Genomic DNA, 16,058 nt, shown 5'->3' with positions numbered 1-16,058 from the left:
AATGGACACCAGATGAAATCATCCTCAGTATAACTATGCATGTAACCACTGGAAAGCAATTTATTCCACATAAAAAGACCATTATAGATTTCATACATGAGATATTTATGTAACTTATCTTTATTTTTTCTTTCATTACTACTTCTGCGTTCATCAGAAGCTCCAAAGACAAATAAACTGTCACTCATTCAACTGATGGTGTGATTTGCCATCCTGCCATGGCTTTACTTTTAAGCTTAAGTTAAAGCAAATCGTCTGTGCTATAAGTGACAAAAGTCCATAACCCCCACTGCAGCAGACTGCATTCAACACAGAACAAGGTCAGACCTGGTGAAGGGAAAATGAGCACAGCATGGAATGACTGCTAAGGTTTTTCTCTGTAAGCAAAACTCGTGTGTTATTCTCCAAATGCTTCCTTGGAAGTGCCTTCAGTGTTTTAGTTAAAACTTCTCCTGTTGTCTCCCTTCTGTTCCCCACAACTTACCGCCATTTATTTAGTACCATAGACTTCAGAACAATTTATTCACATTTTTAAAAGTAAGGAGTAATTGATAACAGTATCACTGCATGGAAATTGCCTGACAGCCTTCTGCTAGGTGCTAATACCTGTGCTCTGCATAGCAGAAAAACTGCCACTTCTCTACCAGTGCTTCAGTGAGACAGTTACTCCCCCACCCTGCAGAAGGTCATCACTGACTGTTAATACATAACCCACGGATGTGTTGGATCTTTCCCTGCAGCGCTGTTTCAGACACCACAGGGGAATCCCCTCTGCTACCCACGCCAGCAGCAGGCAGGGAGCTGCGCTTGCAGCAAGGGGCACCCAGCTTCAATAGCTGCCTGAGGACACCTGCCTCCCACCCTGCCTCCCTCCACGCAGCTCTGTTGGGAGGGGGCTGCACGGCGGCTCCCTGGGCTGATCCACACAACGAAGAGGATGCTCTGAATCCAGATTGCTTTTGTTATCAGAATGGCATCAAGAACTGCGGTGCTGGTGCAGTCAGGAGAGCAGGCGCTGGAGAGGAAGTGTGCCATGCTTCAGACAGCATCTCTTCCCTTAATAAAGGTAGAATGCAATTGAAAGAGCGTTATGGTTACACAGTCATCAAACGGATAGCTCACAAACAAAAAGGATAATGCATTGGTTCAAAAAGAAACAAGACTGAACAGTAAAAACTGCTTCATACATGTTCCTTCAGCAGAGGAAGTAGCTACATGTATATGACTACATGTACAGCCATTAAACAACATGAAAAATACACAAACATGAATCCACGTGCATATACACATTTACACATGTAAACACGCAAACATGTGAAAGAAATGCAGAATACACCTCACGTAAGAGTTTTTGTCAGCTTTCAAAACACGCATGCAGCTCTCATCGTCTGAGGCAGCCAGTTCCCGGCAGCAACAACCAGAAAAGCCTATAGAGGGAGCAGGCCGCCTGCTTTTTCTCTGTGACGGGTTTTCAGCCTTAAGGAACAGCCCTGAGGGAAGGACAGCCAAAGGTGGAGGACGATCATGTCTTAGGGAGCAATCCCAGGGCCTGATCAGGTTACCCTGCAAAGGAATGGAGCAGCAGCAGCACCCACCTGCCCAGGCCTGGGCAAGAGGATTGCAGCTACGTCTCCCTTCCTTTCCTCCTTGCCCTATGTTCAAGTTCACACCCGAGCCCTGCAAGAAATCAAGAATCACTTACTGTTTTCTCTCTTCTGTAGTCGCTGGCATGTCCTAATGCTTCAGCCTCCTTTCTTCAAAGTTTAGCAGAATTTCATCTTCTGACACCTACAGCCAAAGCAATACAGCACTAGCTAGAAGGCAAGAATGCAGTATGCTGCCTGCTGAACAATCAGAATAACTAGAAAATGCACAACTGCATGTCACAGATAACATTAGAGAAGCAGGATCAGTATTAAAATTGCATTCAGAAGACAGAAAACACCAAAATATCAGTTACTGTGATACTGTGATTACTGTTTATATGTCCAAATTTCAACAAATCAAACATTACGTCCATTCTAATTCACACACACATACATACAAAAATAAAAATAAAAATAAAAACCTTCAACCCATGTATACATTTATTATAGGTACAGAAAGTTGGTAGTTATTGGTTCAGCCCAGAAGGCCCAGCCTAGGGTGCCTCTGCTAAGCGTAATACAAACCTGTGCCAAGAGCCTTACCTTGCCTTGTTTTTATAGCCCAAGGAAAGACAGAATGATGGGACTTCTTGTTTCGTTTTTGAAACAGATAGGGAGCTGTGAGCAGAAAAAATTAACAGAAAGTGGATCTTACCAAACAAACGGAGATTCAGCCTTTAAGATCAAAAGGCTGGCAACTGAAAGATGTAGGTTTGGGAGTAAAGACATTTGTAAGAAGCTTAACTGAGAGGCCTATGCTTTCTCATCTTAGAAATAACAAATGTGCAAAGGAGAAAATGGTGCATAATGCATGGCAGATCCGCAAGTGTAATTTACTGTGTCATCCCTGTGAATTCTCCATGTAGAAGGACTGGCCACCAGAGTGTGCACCAGCTAACTTCCATTTCTGTAAAAACTTAACAGGCACAGAGCATACAATATTTATACATGAAATTATACTGAGAGCTCTTCCCCCCACACACTAAGGTCTAAGAATGCTGTAGCATTCGTCTCCTGGGGAGCAAGAGCAGGCTTTAAGACTGCAATACTTATAGTTAAGCACAGGTCATGCAGCAGTAACAGAGAAAAGGAACACTGCCCCTCAGTTCCTAGGCATTGCAGCTTGAGATTTTTTTTAAAAAGATAGAATTACTTTTCCTTAACTAACCCCTATAATGTTTCATCTTTTGATACAGCTCTGCTTCTTTTTTTTTTTTTTTTTTTTTTTTTTTTTTCTCCTTTTCCTTTTTGGAAATTGGAGAGAGACAATTTGAGGAATATATTCTACACAGTGATGTGATTCAGCAACTTTCTGGAAAACATAAATGCAACCCTTTTTGTCAGTGCATTGATGAAACACAACCAGCAGCAATTTCCTTCATACTGGGCTTAACCAAAAGCAGGCAATGTATCACCAACTTAAGCTCAGAGGTCTCAGATCACAATGTCATTTCTCATGTTCTTTTACGTGACTACGAGCTGCTCAAACCCAACCAGTGACAACAACCACAGTACTGCAGAAGTTGCTCAGTGTTACTCAGGGTGGCTCAGCAAATACATTTTCCTTTTCATCAAAACTCTAGGTAGCTTTGCCCATACCAACACACAAGGCTGTTGCTTTTCAGTATCCCAAGGGCATATCCACAGAATGGTTGTTCTGCAGCTCCACCAGAGCAAACCCCCCTGTCGTGGGGTTGCCTCATCAGAATTTTTTTGGCATGAGGACACAGGAGTGAATGAGGCTTAGTAACTCCACCGTAAAAACATGATATGATTTTGCATATTTGGTATTCTTTACCCAAAAGTGCCTCAAGGGTGGGGAATCAGATCAGAATTAAAAATTATTCGCCTTAAAGGAACAAACTCCCACTCTCTGCCCCAGTGACATGAAAAGTAGTAAAAAGAGCTGAGGGAACTGTTGTGCTATACCAGGTGAATTAAAACTATCCCTATAAAGATATGTCTGTCCATAGGGTAAAGGAGTCCAGTCTTCAGACAGGCAGTTTGGTAGCGATCCCCAGGAAGCAATGGTGCCTGTGTCCCCTACTCAAGGGCACATGCAGGAGTGGTGGGCAGCACATGTCCTGCTTACCACCATGACCCCTCCTGCCCTGGGCTGCCAGAAAGCCACAGTGGCAGCTCTGCAGCACCCACAGCTCATGTGCAGTGTGTCCCGTGATCAGCCCAAAGAGGAAAAGTGCTGTGCAAGCGTCAGCCGCTGTTGTTCCTGGCAGCGCTGCGTGGGGATGCTTGCAGGCACTGCCTGTGAGGCTGGCTAACCACTAACCAGCATGGAGCCTCTGTGCTGAGAGGCACCAAGCACTATTCACCACACATATTCCCATCTGCAAAATAAAAAGTGATTCTGACAGCAAAGTCTTCCAGTGACTAAAGGACCAGCGCGCCGCTGGAATCAAGTAGTTGGCACAATTTCTATCATAAACGCTGCTATCAGGTCATTGTAACTCAGCTGTAAAAACTGGCTCCAGGCTGATATTTGGCAAACAAGACCCAGCAAGATAATCCTTTTTTAAACACATTATCCTATCTGAGTAATCTACAGACATGGGAATGGAGAGGTCTGCAGATGCAATCCCCACGGACGTCACTGTTGATCTTCTCTGCTGATGTGGAGAAGGGCACCCAGGGATGGGAGCACCTGGCCATCCCAGTGGGAAACCCAGAGACCCACAGACATACCTCGTCCCATTTGGAACCACCAGATTTCCCACAGAAGAGAAGGATAAGTATCATCTATTGCTCTATCAGAAGAAATATCTCTCATTCTTCAAAACAGCTCCTTAGTCACAACACCATAATGCTGTGCTGGCCTCCACAGTCCTCTTCTATTTCAAAAGGCTTCCTGTGGACTGTACCACATCTGAAAAACACTTTGGTTGAAAAAATGCCATCCATCAGCCATTCCGAATGGAGTTTTGCAGATCTGCGCAGAATAAGAGACAGGACAATAAGAATGGTTAAATGCAACAGGGTGGAAAATCAGCACTAAACAAATTGTAACAATTATTTATGTATCTATGCTCAGGTTTTATAGTTAGGAATGCTTCTTTCATTGATTTCATTATTAAAAGTCTGTTTCAGCTAGGGTTTCTTTTTTAAATGCTGAATCTCATTTCCAAACGCCCTCAGGGAGCAACAGCCACAACAATAAAATTAGGAACCAATTACCAAAGATAAAATTAGAATACCTAAACCCAGCACTATACTGGGAAAATGCAGTGTTAAAATGTATGAGGTAAAATGTTTTCTAACTATCTCAGTGTTAAACTTCATTTTGTCCTTGGAATGGGCAAGGGCAGAAATTTGTGACAAATTATCATGTTATTAAACACAACTGTTTTAAAACTAGTGCTGTTTTTTGTTTGTTTGTTTGTTTGTTTCTCAGTATAGCTAAGGCCAAAGAGGCTTAGTAAGATTTCAAATTAATTTTTAATTAAGAAGACTTTTTTTTTTCCCCCAATGTTTTTTAACATCACTTCCTTTAGGATCAGGATTCAGGGAGAACATAGATGATACGAATGGTTTACTTTTCCATACTGTTTACACAGTAGATCTGAAGGATCTGCAAAAGCAATTCTTTGGTACAAGTGAAGAACACACCACAACCACAGCTACCACCACAGTGGCAAAAGCAGCAGTAGGTGCCCAAGATCCATCTACCTACACTAGGGCATCCAGTCAAATACTTTGTGGTGAAATCACTTAATTTGGGTAGGATTGACATTTTGGACTATAAATACTACCACCATGGATTGGAATGGGGCTTCCACTACCATTCCTGAATAAGCACCTTCATGAGACAGATGTTCTCATGGAGCACACGTTCAGGCTGAGTAAGGCTAGAGATGGCAACTCCTCTTTGTGGTCATGTTGAAAAGTGCACTGCCTTTTCCTGCAAAAAAAAAAAAAAAAAAAAAAAGAAGAAAGAAAAAAAAATCTGCATGTTTCCAAAACCAGAACTGTGTTATAATATCTAAACTGGTATGGCAGTGGGGAGAGTTGTTCCAGCACTCTCCTCTAACATCAGGTAACTCCCCAGTTTCTTCTCATCTTCAAACACGTGGCTATTATGCACTCCTCAACAAAACACTGTCAGATACATTCACCAAACATTCTGATGCTGATGAAAAAGAATCATTCAATTGAAAAAAAAAAAAAAACCATTGTCATGAAAACACTTTGTTTAGAACATTGCTTCAGATGAGTGAACATTCATTTGGTGTTCCTGGGTATTGGAGTCTAGCTCAGTGCTTTTGCAAAATATATTTTTAAAAAAAGGCTCAATAGTATGTTTGTCTTATATCATGAACTTGAAACTTCTGTGGAAACAAAGCTTTCTCTCCTGGCAGTATGGCAGTGTCTATAGGCCTTGAAGCTAGCAGACAGACCCAATGGGTTTCACGAACCATTCTCCAGCAAAAATCTGCACACAGGAGCTGACTCCTTATCTGCACTTCAATCAAATGAGCTTATTGTTAAAGTTTTACAAAGCAGCCCAGCAGCAAGGTGAAAGATGAAGAGATATTGAATAATAGATAAGAATATTTTTAGTCAGCTTAGATGTATTCACATCTCCGAGTGCAAGCTGGAAAAGACCCACAGACAGCCCTGGGATGGGGCTCCCATGGGCAGGCAGGGCAGTGCCCTGCAGCCTGGGCTCATCCTACCTCCCTGCCCAGAGCAGGGCACTGGAGCACTAAACATCCCCTCCTGCTACAGAGGTATTTTTGCTTCTTATTCATCCACTGCTTTTTAAGCCCAGTGGTGCTGCCCTTCAGCTTGCAGCAGACAGAGCTACAAACTTGCTCCCAAGGCTACTCCTTGGGATGTTCCTTGATGGGAACATCAGGTTTCCTGCCACCCTGCTCAGCACAGGGGCAACACAGAATTTCTATTGCTCCCCAAATGCAAAAGAAAGAAACAATTAAAGTGTCTGATTGCAGCACTGTTCTGTGTCCTTTAGCCACACTAGGGTCATTGCTCCAGTGGTGAGGCACTGGCACAGCTGCCCAGAGAAGATGTGGGTGCCCCACTCTTGGAGACATTCAAGGCCAGGTTGGATGGGGCCCTGGGCAGCCTGAGCTGGTGGGTGGTAGCCCTGCCCACAGCAAGGGGTTGGAACTGGATGATCTCTGGAGTCCCTTCCAATCTAAGTCATTCTATGATTGCTTTGTTATTGAAGCTTGAAGAGACCAAGATTTTTAAAAGATCTTTCCACTGCATGAGCCAGCCCAATCCCTGTTGCCTCTCCCTTTTAATGAAGATCAGAGAGTACTTGACATCTTTGATCTCACTACAGATCCTGAGAGCCTCTCAAGAGGTGGAGGTATAATAACATCATTCACTGAAAAGATAGGGAGATACTGACTGAAACTGTACTTTCTGAAATAAGTGCCAGTGAAAAATGAAAACTCATTTGGATAAGCCTCGTTTCTAAAAGGAATCTATTCATGTGTCCCTGGGAACATGCACACAAGAACTGCTGTACGAAATCAGATATGGTATTTAGTCCAGATTCAGAGTATTTGCACACAATCCATCCGACTGTGACACTGAGCACAGAGCAGAAATGCCCTCACCTTGTCTCATCTATACCTGGGAGACAGTACATAATAGTGGGGCAGACAGCTGTAAACAGGGAAAACTTATCTCAGTAGTATGTAAGAAGTGCAGTCCATTACAACAATGTGAAAAGATCCAAACATTGGTCTTCTGGGGCAGAAGCAACCATCAACCTGCAGTGCCACGTATCTCAGTGCTGCTCACATTATCCAAATGTTCTGACAGGACATTTCTGCTGAACTCTTTATTCCCTATACCTGGACTGCTGAGCTAGCAGGTTCAAAATCAGGTTGGACGTATCTGAACTGTTACTTGGGTATTGGAGAAAAAGAGCAAGTATCAACTGATGCTTGAGACTGCAGCAGAGATGCAGCCCAGCATTTTGTCCATCCTGTCCAGCAAGGCCTTTCAGCACACATATTGCTGTGATCCTTCGAATAGACTCAGCAATGGCATTAGCTTAATAATGAAGTGTGCTTTGAGCTCCCTTTTGGACTGAGAAATATCTTCAAAGCATTTTATAAAAACACAGTAGAGCCTCAAAAAGCAGAAAACAAAAGTTCCCCATTTCTCTCTCTTCCAGCTGGATGCTTTGGAAATAGAATGCTTTGGCATAAAATCTAGATATACTGAAGCAATTGCCAGAGGCCATCCAAAGTTACAGCCAAGTCCATTTTGGGGAGTATGGACAGATACAGACAGGGCACCTGTCCTAACCCAGACAAGCCCAAATGCCCAGTGACAGAAAGCATGGTGCACAATGACAATGGGCAGGGCAGAAGGCTGCACATCATCTTGCTGTGAGGGCCTGGCCACTGCAGTGCTGTGCCACTGCAGCATGAAGGGCCCAAAAGGCTACTGCAAGCAACCCAGAGGGAAAATATTGCTTAATAAATCTGTGGGTCATATTGTCCCATAGGATCTCCCTTCAGATCTTGCAGCTCATTAGGAAGTGCAGGGGTCATGTCCATGCAGACCCACTACTTTTGCAGCTGTTTTGGCCCACGAAGTCCATCTTCTGCTTCCCAGCTCCCTCCAGGTGAAGTTCCAGATTGGGTGAAATACTAAACTACCTGCAGACTGAGTTATTTGGAAATGATCTTCACCTCCTGTAGTTGCACCATTTGGCATTTTAAGCCACGTTTTCCTTTCTGGGGAATCACGTATACTCTTCAACTCTCTTCTCCTATGTGTCTTCCCACTTCTAATCCTTTCTTCCTTCAGCTGCAATTTGGTATTCTTTCATGTGTGCAAAATTTCCAGTGAAGCAGTTCCTGCTTTCTCCCACTCCCACATCATCTCCCAGCCCAGATCATCTGTTGTACTGTGCCATCATAAATATTTGTGCAGCCACATGGTGAAGCAGATCAGAGAACTGATCCAACTGAAAAACAGCCCATGGGAGAAAGAAAAAAAAAAAAAGCAATTTTTCCAATTTAGTATGCCACAAGGTCACACAAATTCTTGTTTTCTGTAAGAACAAGAATGGCTGACTGCAAGGAGGAAGAGGGAAAAATCTCCTGTTTTAAGCTTTGCTGGCCTTAATCTATTTCCACATTTTTGGCATTTGCTTTCATCAGCATTCGTCCCCCCCCCCCCCCGCCCCAAAAGCCTGGAGAAACCCCTTATCAGAGAAGTGAATAGGCACAGAGCTATTGAGGTTCCCAGCCCCTCACAGATGCCTGGGGGAAAATTCTATGCACAATGATATCTAATTCTTGCCTGAATTTGAGGCCAAGACCCTGATCTCCAAGACAGTGTCCTCACATCTGAGTAAGAGCTTCCTCCTATCAGCAACGAGCTCAGGGATCCTTTGGAATCAAATGCTAGCATTTCAGAGGCAAACAGCATATTTCTCTCTATCTCACTCTCCAGATCTGAGGACTGATGTGGCATAATGCCTCCTGGTTACCTGTTCTACAGCCCTATATTGTAAATTGGAGGAAAAAGCCTGGAAACATTACCACTTGATTGCATTTTGCCAAACAGACTTTTCAACAGCTCACTTTCCATTTAACAGATTCTAATAAGCTAAGCCAAAACCCAAGGCCAGAAAACCCTGGCATGAATTCTCTCAATTTCACTTCTTTTTATCTCAACTTCTTTTTTCAAAATAAAGCAAAATAAACCACAGATATTTCTCAGGATAGATTTGGTAATCTTTTGGGAAACACTTGAAAAGTGTGGCAAAATACAACAATACTGCTCAATAAAGCTGTACAGAATACAAAGAAGTCCTTCCCCCACCTCCTCCAACTCAAACAAGAGCCAAAAATATTGTTTTGTCCCCATTGGTTTGTGGTGTGACAGCAAGGATATGAGACCAGCGGATCCCATGAGTGGGAGGACCAGCTACAATGAGAAACTTTTCCTTCTTTTATTGCTCCCAGCAACTGTACAATTAACTGAAATTGTGGCTATCCTTTCAGCAGTGAGTTAATGTATTCAGGCTAAGGATAGTGTCTAAGTGAACATTACAGTTTCCTGAAGAGGCTGCAAATCAGCAGTCTGCCCTGAAATCATATCCCATATTACCCTTCAGTGAACTAGAAACACGAAGGTAGTATGTTATCATATGCTACGAGACTTCCTTCACACAGTGCTTGCACCATGGCAAGCCTTGGGACAGAGCCTAACGCATACACTGATGGACATATTTAGCTTGAGGCAGTTTATCCAGTAAACATCAGGGGAAACTGTGCACAAAGACAACAGGAAGGGACTGATCCTGGTCAGCTCTACTATTCCAGAAGCTCTGCTAATTTTGGAGAAAGCAGAGCAGGATTTGGCTATATAACAAACAGGCAAGTGTTTAAAGATGTTAAACTGGTTTGAACTCTAGGAACTAAAGAGGATGTCAAACCTATTTCTGAGCAGAGACTGCATAAGGAAGGCTTGTTCTCAACATACCCTTGAGGAAGAGCTGCCTTTGATTTTTTCCTCCAATTCAACAAGAAAGTTGGTGTGCTTAGAAGTACATCTGAGCTTTTTAGCTGCATCTAACAAAAGATATGACTTGTTCCTTCAGTGAGTCTTCCCTGATATGCTCCAAAACAAAGCTTCCTCTTACCTCTGTCTCCATTCCAACAGCATTTACCTGGACCCACAAAGTCCACCTTTCTTGCCATTCTTTTTGCCCTGCCACACCATCCACTTAGGCCTCTCAGAACAAATTCTCTAGACCTCCCCCTCTTACACTGTCATAAAGACAGAGCTGGGAGATGCAGCAGGGATGGAAATGAATGGCAGAAGAAGGAGGAGAGTGGTGTATTGACGTTGAGAACTGCTTGGCGTAGCTCTGCCCAGAGTAGGATGCCAGCAGGTCAGAAAGCAGATTTTTCAGCTGTTAGGAAGCCTCCTGCACACAAAGGGCAATATTTTTATCTGCAGTACCTAATAACCCAGCACTCTGTCCACAGCTTCTGTGCAGAAAATGAAGGAATATTTTGTAGTGTTTTTTAAGTTGTGTCATAGCACTCTCAAGCTCCAGTGAGAGTGGTTAAAGGGGACAGGAATGGGTTAGAACCCTTTTAAAGATGCGGAAAAGAAAGGCAAAGGAAGGAAAATCCTCAAGGATGAGTCTCAATGAGCCAACAAGAAATACAGAGGATGGTCTACTTGCAGACATGGACAGGCTGCCAGCAAGCCCAAGCCCATCATGTTCCTGCAATCACAGATCTCAGACAGTCCCTGGAAGAAGAGAACAATAAAGACTGCCAGCAAAGCTCTGCAGAACAGTGAATCTTCCCATATTCAAATTTGGCTAAGGGATGCAAGTGAAGATTCTCATTCCTTAGGTGGAATAAAAGGTGAAAGATCCCCTGCTTTCTGCCCTGCCCAAACCACATCGACATTTGAGCTGCTGGTGAATCAACATGAATCAGCCTTCTTATATCACAGAATGCAACCATGATGTAAACCAAGGTGATGCAGTGGCTGATTCAGAGGCACATTACATGTCCAGGACGAAGCACAGAGCTGGGGATAGCAAGCTGTCTGCCATTCCCAAATAAACTCACAAAGTCCTGGGCTACAGGCCCAAGGGGTTTTGCCTTCTCTGGTTCAAATGACCAATACATATGCCAACCAGTAAACAGCAAAAGCTTACTGACTTTCCTTAAAAGAGCAAGTCCTCCTTGAGGATTGATTTCAATCTCTCCAAGAAGTCACTGATGGTAAGCAAAGGTGCTGTGACTGTCTCTCAGCTCACTGGACTCAAAGGAGAAGGGGCTCATTGTTGCATAGTATATTTTCTGAGGGCCAGAAAAAGGGTGGCCGTGGGGAATGATTTTGAAAGGACACGAGCAGAAAGCTCGGGGGGACAAATGCAAGATACCTGGCAGGCTTGGTATCTCCTGGTATCTCCTATTCACTAAGCATGTTATTTGTATAAATGATGCTGACAAATTTCTTTTAAGCAATGCAAGAGCTATTCATTGCAATAGGCTGTGCTGAGCCTTGAAAAATAAGCTCTGAGCAAGGGTTGATGTTTGAACCGCATCATGGACATCTGGCAGCAGAGCCACTTAAGACAGAAAACAACACAGCAAAATAATAAAGAACATGTTATACCTCTGTGCCATCAGTTTCCCAGCCCAGTCTCTCACGCAGCAATATGAACAGCTGTGCAGGCAGGGAGAAGGGAGCCAACTGGCAGGAGATCTCAACTGGGATCAGGTCTGCTTCCAGGGAATTCCTGTTCAGACTATGTTCCTGAGCTGCCGATAGGGTCCTGGCCCTCCACAATACTTCTCTGAAACACAGTTCCTCTAAAATATATCTTACATGCTGCAGATAATAATTTGCTGTCGGCTTCTGAGCAATGCAGCTTATGTGCCACTCTCTGTCAGAGGCAGTACTTACTGGCAGGCAAGAAATGCAGGCAGAGCTGCTGTAAGAAGATTTGGGAGTATCTCTCTTCCAGAGCATCTTACTGCGGTGCTTCTTTTTGCCTTTCAAGGACTCACAGGCCCTCTGTCTGGGCAGCACCAGCTATGAGCAATCTCTTGCACGTCACCCTGGATGTATGTTCCCCAAGTTATGATATCCTTCATGAGGACCCTGCACAGCTGATGCCCTCCAGCATGGCTCTGCATGTCACTATGCTTCTGTCTTTCTTTTCTCACCACAAGCCCCTGTCTTCAGTACGGATCAAATCCAAGAAGGCCTAAACACGTTCATGTTGGTACCAGGATGAGGCTCTCACTTCCCCATGTTAGACCCAGACACCAGGTAGGCCTGCAGAAAACTGGGGGTGATATTCATCTCACTAAAACTTCAGATGTCTTTAAGGTAAACAAACAAAACTGAGCTAGTTGTCTAGATAACATTTTTAGTGCAATGGAGAGGCACTTCTAAAGTACAACTCATCTGAATTAATCTGTATGTCCATCCTAGAATGGGGTGAGTCATGTATTACAGAGTATTTATTCCTCTTCTTTGAATCCATCAGTGTTCTAGATGTCAAATAAGTAAATCTGTATTGGCTTACGCCATTTCTTACAAATACCCACTTGGATACATAATATCTTGGACATGATTCATTCCAGTTGCCTTTGCATAGTTAGAGTTGCTTCTCACTTAAACCATTGTAAAAGTTTAGAACTAGACCTTCCACATACATTTTTGTCCATACTATTTATTTATTTATTTCTTTTAAAAGAGGAAATAGAGGTATATATTCAACAAAGCTATGCTATCCACTCTACCAGCATACAGGGGCCCTGAGAAAGTGATCCTGAGAAACAATGGCTTCCAGGGGTAGACCTGCACCACAAAGACACTGCCTGCTTTGCCACTCGCCATGCAGGAATAGGCTCAGAAGCACAGGTAGCAGAGTTTGACAATAGAACAGCCAGGAGGTTATCTACTGCTTCTGCCTAGACAACACTTTTCAGCTTTCTCATTGTTTACAATTAAGCTGTAACAAATCCAAACACAACAGTATTCACTCAGCACCACATTTGCAATTCTTATTTAAGATAAAGCAAATAAAAATAAAGTCACAATTATACTCCTCTTACTAAGGAAAACTGGGGTGCATGGGATGTGACTTTTACTATGTTCAGTAAACCAAATGGTCAAAGGGCCTCTGCCTCCACTGAATAGTATTGATCTTAGCTTTGTGTTTGTGCTCTTGAAGAACAGCATGATGGATGCATTTAAAGGATGAGAGTGCAAAATTTATAAAGCCAAAGGAGGTGTGAAACAGGATTTAAGTTTGAATCATAGAACCACAGAATAATACAGGTTGGAAGGGTTTCTCTGCAGGTCGCCGAGTCCAATTCCCTGCTCAAAGCAGGTCCATTGCCAACAATCTATCCAGGTCACTTGATCTCAACCTGATATCTCAATCTCACTCGCCCTCAGTCTGAGAGCACTTTGCTGGGACTGAGGTTTTGGCAGTCATGATATTTTTGTCAGCTGAAGCCATTCCTACTTCACATCCAATCCTGCTTCTTGCACTGCCTTCCCAGCACAAACATTTGTGCAGTCTCCTAAGGAAGTGATTCAGCTGAAATATAATCTGGACCTCCAATACAATAATCTTTTTTTTAGCTGGAACTGTTCCCCAGTCCAATTTATTCAGCATTTCTGTTCATAACTAGCATGGTGGGGGGAGAGCCAGACAAGGATGAGCAGCCAAGTAGAGGAAAGGAAAGGAGAAGGAAGGAGGAAGGAAAAATGCCTGTTGAAACCAGAGCATCAGATTAATGAATTCTGCGCCGAGCCCAACCCTCACAGAAGCAAGATTCAGCTCCCAGTCAAGCCTTTTCAAAACAACAGTTTCCTCTTCTCCACAAGGAGAAGGTGGCTGACTTAGCAGAGTCTGCAGATAAAGATGAAAGGCACAGTAAGTACTGCTTATTCTTTGTTTTCACAGCAACGGAACTCAAGGAGGAAAACTCTACCAAAGGTGCAGGAGCCAGGTGAATCTGCACATCTGTCTGAAAGGAGAAGCAGCATAAAGCTGGCCTGAACAGAAGCACAAAAGAAATAGAGTTTTCCAACTGAAATAGCCAGACTGGCTGAGCTACAGAACCTAGGGTGTCCCCACCCAGCATCTTGTGGAAAGACACTTGCTTCAGAACTAGATCAAGCCTGAACAAGGCTAGAATGAACTCACCTACTTTGGATCCAGCTTTCTTACTTTTACAGTATTTCCATATTTGCCAAAAAGACTCAAAATTTCATTCAGAATAACTGAGAAGGACAGCAACCTCAGATCAAGATATTCTGAGAGAAATCCAGCGCAGTACTAGATTGCAACTGATGTGCTGAACATTTATGCAGCTGATCTTCATAAGCACTACTGCCAACGTGCAAAAACAGACCTGATTCATCTCACCCAGCAGTAGGCATTTGGTGCAGCCATCTGAGCTGGGAGCCCAGTCAGACTACTTTTCTGAGTAGTCCGTGAAGAGTGATAGGCACCCTCTGAAGATAACTCATCCTGACATGAAATGTAGCATTTCTGTATGAACCCAACAGAGGTCAAGACTGCTCTAAAAGCACTGCTCAAACCCTCGTGCTCATCACAGACCAGTGAGAGGCCAGATGTACTTCTCTGTCACTTTTGAGCCTAATCTCGGTCTCTCCGTTTTGCTGGCTGAAGTTCAAACCATAAATTGAAAGCCAAATACAGACTGAACTAAAACTTGAGGTACCAGAGACTGCTTATTAAAATCAGCCCAATACTGAGTCTTGAGCTTATACTTAGAACTGCGAGACCGACACTGAAGAACATACTTAAGGATAACACTCCTTAGGCAGGTGTAATATTCCCATACAGACTCAGCTGAAGATGAGGTCCCCAATTAGACCCTACTCTTATAGTTAACTTATACATTAAATACATCCCTAGAAAAACTTCCAGTCCTACTAAACATGGAAGAAGGAATAAGCTGGCTCCTAACTGTCAAAATTCCTAACATGTTTCAGCAGTTCTACAAAGATTGCACCGAAAAGATGCCATAACAGCAAGGGAGAGTTTTAACTCAAAACCTGTAGTAGCAAACTGTTAGCCTCAACCTACAGCTACATCACTGATTTAAGGCTCAAATTAAGGGTGGTGAGGAGAGCCATAGCCCATAGATCAAAGATATCTAAGTACATCAAAGACACATCTCAGGTGTGTACAGACTCACATAAACCAAACCATACTTACAGACCTACATAAACCAAACTCTACAATATTGCTCACAATTAGTATTAACAACACAGCTGCACCTCCTTTTTCAATAGAATACAGTATTAAAAATTAATATGTTCCCTTTCCTAAAGTCTTAAGAGTAACTTAATTTTCAGGGATCAATTCTGTGAACAAGATCTATGTAATTAAGAAAAGGAAAAATGTCTGTCCTAATTCTACTTCACTGCTGAATCTCATCCCACAAATTACTGCCTTATTCAGCAATCCAAGCTCACCAGGCTAATTATAAATTCCTTTCCTCCAGTTAGGTAATGGAAATAATAACAAATGACTTAAGTAACTAATCACAGCTAAATAGCACAGCTTGTATTGTGGATACCAAGTATTCCATACTGCAAACACACTTACAGAATACACACAAGGAAGGCACAGTCTGTTTGCATGCACTCTGCAAGTGGAAGAGACTACATTCATTGAGCAAAGCACAGCCAACCAAAAATTATGTAGAATTTGAGGCTAATATTAAATGCAATAAATATGCCGTAATTCAGAAGCTGTCAGCTCTACTGTGACACTTTATTTTCAGAGTGTTATATGAGCTGTTTTCTGCCTTTGTACCATGCTAATAGAAGATTTTACAAGTAGATTATTAGAGAGCTCTCAGTAAATTCTGCAAG

General features: G+C 43.0%; 1 long non-coding RNA gene across 12 annotated transcripts in view; it reads right to left on the bottom strand.

Annotated features, from left to right (window-relative positions):
- Window positions 1–503: 503 nt before the first annotated feature.
- The window catches only part of LOC128073569 (uncharacterized), a 108,662-nt gene continuing 93,107 nt past the window's right edge, over window positions 504–16,058 (bottom strand). For 8 of the 12 annotated variants that reach the window (XR_008202768.1, XR_008202763.1, XR_008202762.1 and 5 more), the window contains 2 exons: window positions 5,458–5,559; window positions 504–4,590 (listed from right to left, as the gene is read on the bottom strand). This is a non-coding gene — a long non-coding RNA (uncharacterized LOC128073569). Of the gene's footprint in view, window positions 4,591–5,327; window positions 5,560–16,058 lie in introns of all 12 variants that reach the window. The other 4 variants (XR_008202765.1, XR_008202766.1, XR_008202773.1 and 1 more) reach the window with 4 other exon arrangements.

The sequence above is a fragment of the Tympanuchus pallidicinctus genome, unplaced genomic scaffold, assembly GCF_026119805.1.
Source record: "Tympanuchus pallidicinctus isolate F22 unplaced genomic scaffold, pur_lepc_1.0 scaffold8, whole genome shotgun sequence".
NCBI classification, from domain to species: Eukaryota; Metazoa; Chordata; class Aves; order Galliformes; family Phasianidae; genus Tympanuchus; species Tympanuchus pallidicinctus.
The sequence above is the reverse complement of the archived record's forward strand: the minus strand, read 5'-3'. Positions and strand labels throughout refer to the sequence as shown.